This window comes from Mercenaria mercenaria, chromosome 5 (assembly GCF_021730395.1).
Source record: "Mercenaria mercenaria strain notata chromosome 5, MADL_Memer_1, whole genome shotgun sequence".
Lineage (NCBI taxonomy): Eukaryota > Metazoa > Mollusca > Bivalvia > Venerida > Veneridae > Mercenaria > Mercenaria mercenaria.
The window spans coordinates 56070931-56085053 of NC_069365.1; positions in this window are offsets into that span (position 1 = coordinate 56070931).

Sequence of the window (14123 nt, forward strand, 5' to 3'; positions counted from 1 at the left end):
TTCTTGACAGACTGCTTTACCCATTACCAAAACCATACAAAACTAGCGTGCATAATTTGCTTATTCACCTCTGCAGTGCCAAGCTGTTTAAGATTCTTATAGATTTTTAATCAACAAATTATACATATATGAATTATAATTCCAGTATTTTATATAGTTTGTAATTTACATCCACGATTATCACCTTTCAGTTTCTTTTTGCACTTGTGAAGTGTCAGTTTATATCCCCAGGATTGCTTTCCAGTCTTACTGTGCATTTAATCTTACTTTTTGATACTTAACACGCGTGTCATAATACAGCTTTCATTGTTATGTAAAGTTGTTATTGTCTATGGATTATGAAAATAGTTTAATATATTGAATCAACTAACGAAAAATATTTACGTAAACTTTGTTGAAATAAAAGAATATCTTTGTTTAAAATATGTTATTAAATCCAAATGTATATATATCTCTGGGTAAACATTTTAATATCATATTGTCAGAGGTACGATATTTATATACAAAGATATGTTGTTTACTTTTTTTCCATTGTTTCTAAAGTAATCCTTTAAGCTTTTTTAAGGATGTACGAGCAGCTTTTTCTTTTCAGGATATCAGCCAGATGTTGAAAAAAATGTTTCTTTGAATATTTCTTTCTAACAAAATTTCTGCCGAAAATAAATTCTAAATCGTCTAAATATGGCCTATATTGTATCATTTTACCAAACAGATTCTACTTGATGCTGAAATGATTTTTACCCTAATTTTTGATCTGAATTAACCTTAATCTAATGTAAGATGCAAATTGGGTAAGGGCCGGTAACTTCAAATACCTATTTAAGAAGAACAGATTTGGTTCTAATGTTTTTCTGACTGCTAATTTATTAAAATAAGCTACAATTGAAATAAAAGTTTTCATATAGCACTTTATATTAACTAGGAAGTATCAGTTAAAGCAAACAGAACTGAAAATATCGAAATTTGCGAGTTTTTATAGTTTTTTGTTAGTGACATTTATGCCTATATATTACTGATATAACCAGGTATTCATAGTACATATTAACGTGTATGACCTGCAATCCTTACAACATTAGGTGGAATATCATAAGTTTTATAAAGTAACCTTCTTTATTTTTAAATTTTGCTAAATTTCAGAAATACTTAAACAGTGGGTGAAGAAAATGTCTCATAAAATAAAAACGAGTGTGGTGACCTGTACTTATTGCTCTTATATGTCTTAGAAACTATTGTTCAAGCTCACAGAGTTTGAAAACAATCTTACTTACAGAAAAAAAAATTGATCCCACATCCTTAAATAAAACATGAAATAATAATCATACAAACAATTAATGCACAACAGCATGATCAAATGCAGCAAAGAATCCTACTGTAATGTTGCCATATTCGCTATTCACCGTAAGCCTCGGCACTGTACCGTGAACCATTTGCACTCCATCGCTATGCTTATTATCCGTTATAGCCAATTTGTGGCATTTATTTAAAGTGACTGAAACAAACGTTTGCAGAGTGTGTGAAAACACGCACATCCCAGTTAGGCCGTTACATAAAACAATGTCCGAAATCAGCCAAGCTCGAACATTAGGAAATATCCGCGGGTCAGATAGTATAGTTTGGAAAAAGATATTGTTATCATAAACGATACATACATTGTATATTAATTAAGAATAGTGACGGTGTGACTTGTTACTTAATCCTGTATCATATGACTGTTCAATTCTATGTTTCCTGATATTCATATGAAAAACAAGTACTGGAAAGAATAATGCTTCCAAAAGTATAATGATTTTGTAAAATAAACTTTACAAAACATTCGTTCTTAGAATTTGCTTCATTAAGGCTGTTTTATCGCTAACTCATTTCCTTAATACATTTCATTCTTGATTTAACTTCTGTTATTGGAAGAATGGTCAATTGGATATTTGATGAGATTTAATGTTTTTTCTTTAATTTGTAACATTATAATCACAGTTGAAAATAAGGCATGCCACGTCTTTAAATCAAATAACAAGGTGTTTCGGATTACATTTTATTGCTCTGAAGCACTAACCGATGTGGAATTTTAAAGCTTAATTTCTTTTATCTAGATCATCTTCTTATTATATAATAAGAGCTATAGCGTTTAAACGTTGTACACTTGTTTATTAGATTAGTACATGTAGGTCAAGAACCATAACTCTCTCTTACATTTTATCACAACAATGGGCATTTTAAACTTTTAAACTTAGATAGTATTTCTTGTTGTTTTTTTTTTCGTTAAAGAGAACTTTTTTTGAATACTTACAATAGCTTTAAAACCACACACATTGTTTTTGTCATCAGTTAGAGTTAGAGTATTGTCCAGTACTTGCAGACGAGCGTTGACAACCGCAGGCAGTGTTCTTGTCCAAGACGTATTTGGATATCAGTTAATAATGACCTGTTCTAGAGACGATAGATCTTTTGACTTCAGGGTATTGAATTCATTTGTGAGATTGGAATATCAATTTATTGTTTAATCAAAGCTCGACTGTTGATGATTGAAGCACTCAGAACTTTATGTAAAAGTATAAAAGAAGGGAGATAATTTGACAGTATAAATGAAGGGAGATGATTTAGCAGTATAAAGGAAGGAAGATAATTTGACAGTATAACAGAAGGGATGAAATTTAACAGTAAAATGGAAAAGAGATAATTTGAAATACCTGCTTTATTATATTGGATTACTTTCTTTACTGGTGTATAGTCTAAGATTTATTTTCTACAATAAATTATTTTAAAAAGGAGCATCAAACACCTTGATCTCAGTAACAGTTTCTTTTCATGTCTTGTACTGATTTCTGTATTGGGGTCAGTTTTACTATTTCCTTACATAGAATCACAGAATGAAATACTATTAATTGTCAATTTTTAACAAAAGTATGCTGTTTTCTACTAAGTTTGAAACACTACCAGGCTTACATTCAGAGAATACTTTGTAAATTTAATTTAGATATTTTTTCAATAATTAAAACAATATTTTTTTCGAGTTCCAAGAAATGAAAAGAAAGTAACTTGTGACTGAATAGTATTGGTATGGCACAAGTGTTACTCAAAAAGATGAATAACATTTGAAAGAAATCTATCATTATGAATGATTATATTAGAACTGAGGTGAATTCGAAACAATAAATAAAATATATAAGGAAAGATCCATCTCGCCATTATTTGAAATACCTAAATTCTGCTTGCCGCGGATTCTGGATTTCTCAAGAATATCTTGATGATTTGGTTGATGATATAACTGTTGAAGATTATGACAACGATGGTGATGAGGATTATATAACTGTTGTTACAGTTACTGTTCCAAATATAAAACAGCAACGTTCATTTGCAATGGATGATTGTTTTATAAAAGATTTAGTGACGTAACCAAGATCAAAATAAGTACAGAGACAAAAGTCATTTGACAATGGCGATACTTGAGATGTTCCAATGCAAACTCGTTCTAGTTGCCAACGGAACAACATTCATGCTATGTAGCTATATCATATTCAAATTCAGGGTAGGTTTTATGTTTTTGAATGTAATTGTTCATTTCATTTGCTCAAAAAAACCCCTGATATTTCAGAAGTATTGTATTTTCTGTTAAACAGTTAAACACAGTTCGCTAGAACATCAGTGTCCCGAGCACCAAGGATTGTGGTTTCAACATATTTCACTTTTATCTTCTGATCGTATCTCTCTAAACTCTCTATATACCTATTATTTTGCTCGTCCCCTTGGGACTTGAAGGAATCCATCTTTTACTGTAGTGATATTGTCTTTTGCATAAATATTTGCGTTCTGTATTCTCACAACCCAGATAGAATTTTAAACAATAAGGAACAAAAAATCTAATATCTGTTTTGTATTCATTGCCCTTTGAATTTATTTCATTTTGTACCCACACATTGCTCTAGTAATTGCATTCGAACTGGAATCCTCGCAGAACTATTGATAATGTGATTAACGATTGTTTTCAAGTACCTAAGTTAAATGTCCCTAGTGTGGTAAAATTCTATCATTGTTGATCTTCAGTTTTAATGTGGTTATCCTTGAACAGGAATTATAACACTAAGTCTTGTTTTTTCTCAGAAAAATAATTTTACAGTCCACATTGGTAAAAACAGAAATCTTAGTTACACATATTCTTGGGGGAATGTTGCCATTTCTTATTTGTATCTCCATGATGAACACCTATGTTTGATCCTGCAGTAAAAAGGGTGCTGTGTCTTGTATATGTCTCTTGTGACACATATGTCTCGGTGATAGACACAAGTGATAATTTATTCCAGTGGATATGTGATTTATATTTTAAATTGATGAATTATTTTGGAAATATTGCTTCCAATATATTTTGTATAATATTATCATGTTGCACTGATTATTTGTAATAAAAGATGCTGGCTGCCAATGATAACTTGTATCGCATAATCATGGTGTTGTTGTTTCACTCATTCATCCTTGACAATGTTAGGTTGAAACTGTGGTAATGTGATACAAAATATTATGATTTGATATGATTGCATAACAATACTCGGAACCACAAACATAAGGGCAATAGTATGCACTTTCCCATTGTCACATAGTGAGTTTGCCCTTAGGTTAAGGTGCCATATAATAATAGTATGATGCGGTAATGGGAATGTGCAATGTTGATGTCATACCTTTGCATTGTGTTTTTACATTATTGCCTCATAAGATCATGGCATATAGCATCGTACCATTGCATCTTTACATCAGTCTGTCATCCTTGTAAGCAGTCTATAAGGTGAAGGGGCGAAACCAGGTTAGCACTTTAGAACACCATACAAAGCAAATGGAATGGTTCACTACATTTCATGATAATGTCTCTTTAGCAAATCGAAATGATGCACTCCATTTTATGATAATGTGTCTTTAGTAATGGAATGATGGACTATGTCTCATGTTAATGTCTCTTTAGCAAATAGAATGGTGCACTACGGCTCATGATATTGTCTTTTTAGCGAATGGAATGGTGTCTCATGATAATAATTATCCCTTAAGCAAATGCAATGGTCCATCACGTTTCATGATAATGTCTCTTTAGCAAATGGAATGGTGTACTACGCCTCATGATAATGTCTGTTTAGTAATGGAATTGTGCTTAACATCTCATGATAATGTCTCTTTAGCAACTGAAATGGTGCGCTACCTCTCATGATAATGTCATTTTTAGCAACAAAATGGTGCTCTACATCTCATGAGAATGTCTCTGTAGCGAATGGAATGGTGTACTACGCCTCATGAGAATGTCTCTGTAGCAAATGGAATGGTGTACTACGCCTCATGATAATGTCTGTTTAGTAATGGAATTGTGCTTAACATCTCATGATAATGTCTCTTTAGCAACTGAAATGGTACGCTACAACTCATGATAATGTCTTTTTTTAGCAACAGAATGGTGCTCTACATCTCATGAGAATGTCTCTGTAGCAAATGGAATGGTGTACTACGCCTCATGATAATGTCTGTTTAGTAATGGAATTGTGCTTAACATCTCATGATAATGTCTCTTTAGCAACTGAAATGGTGCGCTACCTCTCATGATAATGTCTTTTTAGCAACAGAATGGTGCTATACATCTCATTAGAATGTCTCTGTAGCAAATGGAATGGTTTACTACGCCTCATGATAATGTATGTTTAGTAATGGAATTGTGCTTAACATCTCATGATAATGTCTCTTAGCAACTGAAATGGTGCGCTACCTCTCATGATAATGTCTTTTTCTGGCAACAGAATGGTGCTCTACATCTCACGAGAATGTCTCTGTAGCAAATGGAATGGTGTACTACGCCTCATGATAATGTCTGTTTAGTAATGGAATTGTGATTAACATCTCATGATAATGTCTCTTTAGCAACTGAAATGGTGCGCTACCTCTCATGATAATGTCTTTTTTTAGCAACAGAATGGTGCTCTACATCTCATGAGAATATCTCTGTAGCAAATGAGAAATTGATTATCCTAGTAAGAGCACTATATTTTGTATTTTATCTACTAATAATTACTGTAAAATATCTTTAAGGTAATCCTGTATAATTCATGAAGATAGAAGTTACCACTAATACCAATATCAACAATGTAAACGGGTATTTCTCTGATAGTATCTATTCTATGATCCGATGTCTCCATGTTTCAAAACTTAAGTGGCTTTTGATTGAAAATGCCAGAACAATAAGATTAAATAAACGAAACATATTATGAAATATTACCAATGAGACCCAAATTATTACTATATTCTTTAAAAAAAAGCATTGGAAATAGATTGACATTGCTATTGAAATTGTTCAGGAGTGCCTCCTTGGAACAAACACACAATACAAGAGGGTTTTTTTTGCAATAAAGTGGACAATTTTGTCTCTGAAATATGAGAGAGCTGTTCAGAATTGCATTTTATATGTCTGATTGAGTGATATGAACTTGTTATTTAAACATAGGTTTGACTTGTTTTCTTTTCTTCGATTCTGCCGAACTTTATATTCTTGTCCTGTTTCATTTAATTACATTGATATTTTTAATATTTTAATTAGGCTTTTTAAGACAGCTACCATATTATTATGTGCTATTTTAAGAAGGAGGAGTTAATTCAATTAAAATTTACAAATTTCAAGGATTTGCTTTGCATATCTATGCCATATCTGCGCAGTTTTTCTATCGGATCTTTCGATGTTTGGCACATTTTTGAGCATTTTAAGTCAGTGAAACGAAATGGACAGAATATTACCTAGTTACAAGGTTAAGGCTGACTGAGAGATCATAACTAATATGATAGTGTTTTTATAATAGTAACTCGATCTGGGATGCTGTATTCGGCTCGGGTGGATTTTGCCAGAACGGATTCCACGAGGCGCGCAAACTCCTGATCTAGCTACTGTTGTAATGATCCTTTTATTACAGTCATAGGAAAATGCCAGAATACAGCACAATTTTGTGCTCCCTGTTTTCTCCTAAGTACTGCTATATTCTCAGCATGAATTGGCCATAACTAATTGTTGACCACTGCTGGTGAAAGATAATACTACATTGATCAATGCTCCAGATGTTTTCTGTTGGTATGCGGGAGATTTTCATTGTTCTTCAGTAAAATAATCAGTCACAATTGATATTTTAGCATGCGTATTTATTCAGAGAAACTTCACTATATATTATTTCAATAAAACACAAAAAAAATTCAAAGTGATTAATTTTCATTTGCAGGATCTACTGGTTTTGTTAAAAACTTTTTGTTTGTATTTAATGTAACAAAATGCTTTATATGATCCAAAACATCTATTCTCTTTTCTAATATGCTTGTTTCTCTTAAAACATGTTTACGCTAAAATGATGTAACGTTAACGTGCACTGGCGCCAATGTTTTTGTTGCGACCAAGAAAGAGCTCTACTATATTTTATTTATTGTTTTAGATTAATGGCATAAGAATATAATTATTAGATTAGAATAATTTATAGCAAAATCGTGTTTTACCTTAATCGTTATACGTCGCCAGAATAATTAAATCGGGCTACACCCTCAAGTAATTATTCCTCGGACGTATAACCTCTTTCCGTGTATTAATAGAGTTAAAACACGGTTTTTCTATACATTATTTCTTAAATTGATCTTTTCAATTACAGTTAAAATAAAAATTGCATTTAAAATTGTACATGTACACATATAATACTGCAAAAAATGATAACAGGATCTTCGAAGAATGAAAGTATTGTAACAAACTGACAAATTAAAGATTTTCAAAAGAATTACAAAACGGGTATTAATCTGACTGACTTTGGAGTAAGTTAATTTCTAAAATATACTGTAGTAACAGAGATAAGTTTACATGTCTAAATTAAAATGCATGTGACCAATAAAGTTTCAGAAAAGCATCGTAATTATTTATTTATTGTCAGCTTATGCAAAATTGTTTCATAAACCTTAATTTATGAGAAAATTAAATATCTCAAAAGTTCATAAACATACATACATCTTAATTTTACTGTATTGTGTTTACGACTTTATCTTTATCAGCAAATATATAATATCGGGCAGAATACATCACATTATCTTCGACTTATGGTCTCGAGAGATCGACTTATTATCTAGACAACTGACGTATTACCTCAAGCACTTGACTTTTAACTTTGAATTATAATTCCAAGAGTACGACATATTGTCTTGAGAGCGTAACATAGATTTTAGTAACGATAGCTTAAGCACTTAAGTAAAAATGTGTTGCATGCACGAAATGATAAGTAAAAAAGGTCGAAATGGTAAGTAGAACATTGGAAACCAACAGCTCGATATACTATATGCTTGATCGCTTGATGCAGTAATTATGCAGACACTCGATATATTTCTGCCGCACTCGGGGTGATAACCCGAGCCATAAACCAACTGTACCGGTTTCATAAGAAAGGAATTCCCCACACCATATATATTTTACATCTTAATAATTTAATCACAAAATACATGTGTGACAATAACGTGCTGTTAAGATTCTCATTTGTAAAATTTGGCACTTGATTAAATATATCAGATTTTTATCAATTGCATCATAAAAATGTTTGAAGAATTCAACAATCATGGGGAAAAATGAAATTTCAAGTGTAGAGCCATACATTTCTTTAACTCCAAATGTGTCTTTGTTGCTAAAATCTAAAACCATGAAATTCTTACCAAATTAAATTATGTATACATGTTCACAAAAATATTGCTAAGGCATATAAGTATTTAAATCTAATAGACATAATTTTTTATTTTTCTACATTAAGATAACATAGGTACATAGGACAATGGAAATAAATTCAATAGCTAAATATTCCAGATTTCCTAATGTTTTTATATTACTCATGATAAATGATTTTCTCTTTTATAGCTAGACCGCAAAAGCTTATAACTAAAAACAATCCATGAATGATACTGTAAAAAGAATAATAAATAATAATAATGTCAAGATTTCATATTTATGATAATAAGTATTTACTAAACGGTCTTTGAAAATTTAATTAAGGTGTTTGCTTTACAGACATTAAATCATATATATAGTCAGACTAGTAAACAGCGAAATGAGCAACACAGTTTGCCTGCTTAATGCAGGTGGCTAGTTAAAACAAGTAGATATAAGAACAAAAATGTCAGTTTGGAAAATGAGCTGACTAACTGCTTATTACAGAGAAGTCGTGCAGTATTTTGGATATAATTCTGAAAAATGTTACACATACGGGGCATTGTCACAAATTCCACGAGTGACGAACAAAAATCGGGTAAGAAAACAATGCCATTTCAAAGAATATGGATTTTGTAGTCTTAGGTTACTATGTCACTATTAGGAATGACTAATTCAGAATTTACAGATTCGGGGGAGGGAAGTAGGAGTCTTTTTTATTATGTTCTGGTAAGAAAGAATCTGGCATATCTAAATTCTGGGTGATATTTAAGGTTCAAGGGAGATATTTATAAATATAGCTAACATATGCCAGCAATAAAGAATCTAGGACGTCTAAATTCTTGGTAAGCATACATGTTCAGAGGAGAAAACTAGGAGTCTCATAGAGTATATATAGACTGGTAATAAAGAATTTCGGATTTCTAGATACTGGGTAATGATGAAGATTCAGGGGAGAATACTGGAAATCTTAGAAAGAATATATGGTAAGAATTTAGGTAAGAAAAAGTCTGGGACATCTAAATTCTGGGTGATGTTGCAGATTCAGGGGAGATAACTAGATATGCTGTTAAGCATGTAGTAGCTACAGAATTAATCTGGAATATCTTAATTCTGGGGAATGATGTAGATTCATGGAAGAGAACTGTGGATTTTGTTAAGCATATACTAGTAAGAAGAATCTGAGATAATTTGATGCTGGACAGTTTTGTACCTTCATTGAAGAAAACCAGAAATTTTATTGTGCTAGCGTTAGAGTGCACTGGAAAACATTGTAAATTTACTTGTGATTGTGCCGAGGAAATGACTGTTGACAGTAAACCAAATTACTTGTATTAAGGAAAAGAAGTCCCATTGGAAACATGGAGAAAATAAACTTGAAAAAAATCTAAGAGACCAAAAAATAAGGTATGGCCACGTTTGCCTTCGGTAGTCTTTAAAGAAAAATGTCATTCTCATCTTATTGTTTATTGTTTTTATTGGTAAAGAATGAAAGGGAGCATGTTGTTTCACCCATATCAGGTCAGTTAGATAATCTGTCAGAAAAAAAAATGGCTTTTTATCAGTAACTTACGTAAAGGTCGTCAATTTATATTGAATGTTTGCCTATGATCAGTAAATGACCCCATTTGCTTTTTGCCCCCGCCTTTTTTCGAAGAATAAATTAGGGGCATAGAAATAGCCTGCGTCCTTTCGCCCGTCCGTCCTTTCGTCCGTCCGTCACACATCGTGTCCGGTCCATGACTTTGCCATCCAAGAAGGGATTTTGAAATAACTTGTAAATGTCACCCATAATAAAACGACGTGTCGCGCGCAAGACCAGACCACTAGCTCCAAGATCAAGTTCACATTTAGAGGTTAAAGGTTAACCCGGTCTGTTTCGAGTCCGTTCTATAACTCTGCCATTCATCAAGGGATTTTAAAATCACGTGACCCAAATGTTCCCCATAATAAGACGACGTGAAGGTCAATGTCACACTTAGAGGTTAAATGTTAACATGGTCCGTTTTTTTCCTGTCCATAATTCTGCCGTTCATCAAGTTGATATTAAATTACTTGGCACAAATGTTCGCTATAATGAGTTGATGATTGGTATTGATATATATATAAAGCTATTAACCACTGTAGACTTATAGAATGCATACCCAGGCACAAGTTATAACTTAATGGTTTATACTGGTAAATGCAGCACTACCATGATTGCAACATATTAGGTTGATATACAGTACAGCTCTGCATTGACCAACAGTAGATTTTATTTCTTCTGGTGTGCAATTTAAAAACAAAGTTTTTAGTACCACTAAGTGTCATGCATTTCATTTGTTTATTAGTGACCTCCCTTTAATAAGATAAAATATTTCATTTTATTTAATTTATTTTTCCTGACTAATTTAAAAATAAAATATATGTTAGCATTTGAAAGCATTCACCAATTATAGAATCCAGACATTTTCATAAGGTCAAGAACATTGTGTATTTGAGTCTGAATATATATACCCAGTTATCATGGTGTTTTACGAACAGCTTTTGTTTTCTCTGAAATGTTAAATAAACAAATTGATGATGGCATGATATTTATCAGTCTCAAAGGAATTTTGATGAAGTGACATTTAGGTCATAGTTATCCTATTTGCAGATTTTAATCTGACCTGGTAGGAGACAAAGTTATCAAAATTCTTGACATTTCTTGATAAAAAACAGACTGTTCAAGCTATATTGGTACAGAGTTACCACATTTTGTAAATGAACTTTTTAACTGGATCATATTCAAATCTGCAGCTTAGTCATAGAGGCACAGTGCATTAGGCAGTTACTAATGAAATACTAAGGAAACTCTTGCTGTCTTAGGTACGGTTCATGATACAAAGTCACAACTTTCTGTAAATGACCTTGTGGAACTTAATTCCTTTATTAGCTGGTCTAATTTTTGAAACAAAACTCTACGAGGGATTGTTGTCACTTGATCGTCGGCTTCGGTTAAAATTTTTGTTTGGGTCCACCTTTTCCCAAACACTTTAAAAGCTTTGCACACTTGTTTATCATTATTATGTAACTATGTAGGCCAAGAACCATAACTCTGACAAATATTTTGTTAGAATAATGGCCCTTTTTAGACTTAGAAAATTTGATTTTCTTGGTTAAAAGTTTTGTTTAGGTCCACTTTACTTGAATACAGTAAGAACAGTTGCTTTGAGACTTTGCAGACTTGTTAACCATCATTAGGTTAATAAGGAAGCCAAGACCCATAAGTCGGATATGCTTTTTCTGAATTTTGGCCCTTTATGTATTTTTTGAAAATCTTTTTATTTAGGTTACTTTCCTTGATTTCTAAAAGAGCTATTAAAAGAGTGCCAATAACCTATTACACTTGTTTAATATCATTAGATTAGTATGTAAGTTAAGAACCACAAGTCTTTCATGCATTTTGTCAGAATAATGGGCCTTTGTAACTTAGAAAATCAGGATTGCTTGGTTGTTGTTTGTTATAGTTCACTTTTTATAGATACTATAGCTTTGAAACCTCATACATATTGTTTTGTCGTCAACTGAGATGAGTAACAAGGCCAAGAACCATATCTCTTTTTCAATTTGTTGTCCAGCACTTGCAGGCGAGCGTTGGCACCCGCAGGCGACACGGTACAAATATCATGAAAGGACATTACAATTACCGGAACACACGCTGTTGTGAACAGATAAGTACTGAAAGAAGAAACAATCGCGTTTTTGTTTTATTCCTCCTACCCTTATCCCTTTCGTGTGGCACACAGAGTCATTTACTTGTGCTAAATTGTAAAAATGGTTCACTGACGTTTAAATTTACCCAACCATAGTGAAACCACTAAATGCACTTGCCAAATCCGACACTTGCACTATTTTCATCTTCCGGTTCTTCCTCGCACACAATATAACAAACCGAACGAATGTACTCGAACTTTTCTCGGTATTTTTCTGTTCTTACCATCTTATCCGAAAACCTGTATTTACTTCCAAGGCATGAATCTTTTATACTTTCCAACCGTCTGCTATTGAAAGTTTTATAAAGTGTTAACGCAAGCAAAATTTTGCCTTCAAATTCCTTTGTGTCTTTGTATGAATAAACCCATCAAATCCGACTATAATCCGAATTCACTTGCATGGAGAGTGAAGTTTTCAAGATTTAAAAGAAGATTTTCACACCTCAAGATAAATTGTAAAGATAAGTTCAGCTTCTTGAAGAAGATTAACTCTTAATCGTCAACAATGGTAGAAGTCCACATGATTTTATTCTGTTTAGCTTGTATTTCCAAAAGTGATGGTTCATTTGCATCAGCACTGTTCTCTGATACCGATAGAGTTTGCAACGTTTTCTCTTTTTCAAAGTTTACTTTTCCGACTAGTATTTTTTATCTGAATACACACTCCAGCAATATATCTTAATTTAGATTGATATTTGATTTGTATGATTTTGTCCATCATCCAGAAAGCAAACTTAGATGAAAAATGATGGTTCCTTAAAGTAAGTTTCTTTACTTTTCATAGAGACTTGATAGCGCTTATGTGCTCGTCTCCAGCCCATAAATTTATTCAGATATTTATAAGCCGCGGACTGCTTTTTAGTGATTAGGTCTTTCTTTGGACAGGAATCAGCCTTGAAGTGTAAGTTTGTGCTCTTCCGATAAGGTTTGAATGGTGAAAACTAGCTTAAGAATGGTGACATATTTCGCTTTACTATTAGCTCTTGACCTTGTCTCTTTATGGTAAAGTTGTCTTTAGAGCAGGAGGGGTTATAGTTAGGAACAGTGGTTAACGTGTCCGCCTGAAATAACGGAATGGTGTTGAAATGGGCGTTAAAACTCGAAACAACACCTAACATATATTTGCAGATTATTTCGCCGTGAGTTTTAACACAGAGGGCCCGTTCTGTATTTTGAATTTAACACAGCCACATCCCACGAACGGTACACGTAAACGTTTTGGGAATTTATTGATTAGGTGTATAAATGCGTTACCGTGGATAATGTCGTGCTGAACGGGGCTTCCACAAACAGAGCATTCACAAACATGTTAACTCGGGGAGAGCTATTTCATTTTCCGGGAGAAAATTTACGGCGTCAATTACATATGTGCAAAATTAATCGAGGACACAATGCATGTTTTGAGAATAAAGAAATAACTTGGAAATTTCAGAAAACAAATCAACATCTGGTAAATGTCTCATTTTAAATAATATTCCAGTATTCTAGGATCATTGGAAGGAATGCTTCAAATTCAATTTCCAAAACGGGTTTTTCAGGAGGCTATCAGACGAACAAATAGAACTTACACCAGCATCAAAGATGAGAAAACACTTGGCAGTACACGTTCTAAACAAAGACATATTATTTGTCATGAAATATTACTGTTCAGCATTTGGCGACCCAGAGAGACTATCCTCGTCCATTTCATCTCAAAACATTTCAAAAATAGTTTCCATTGT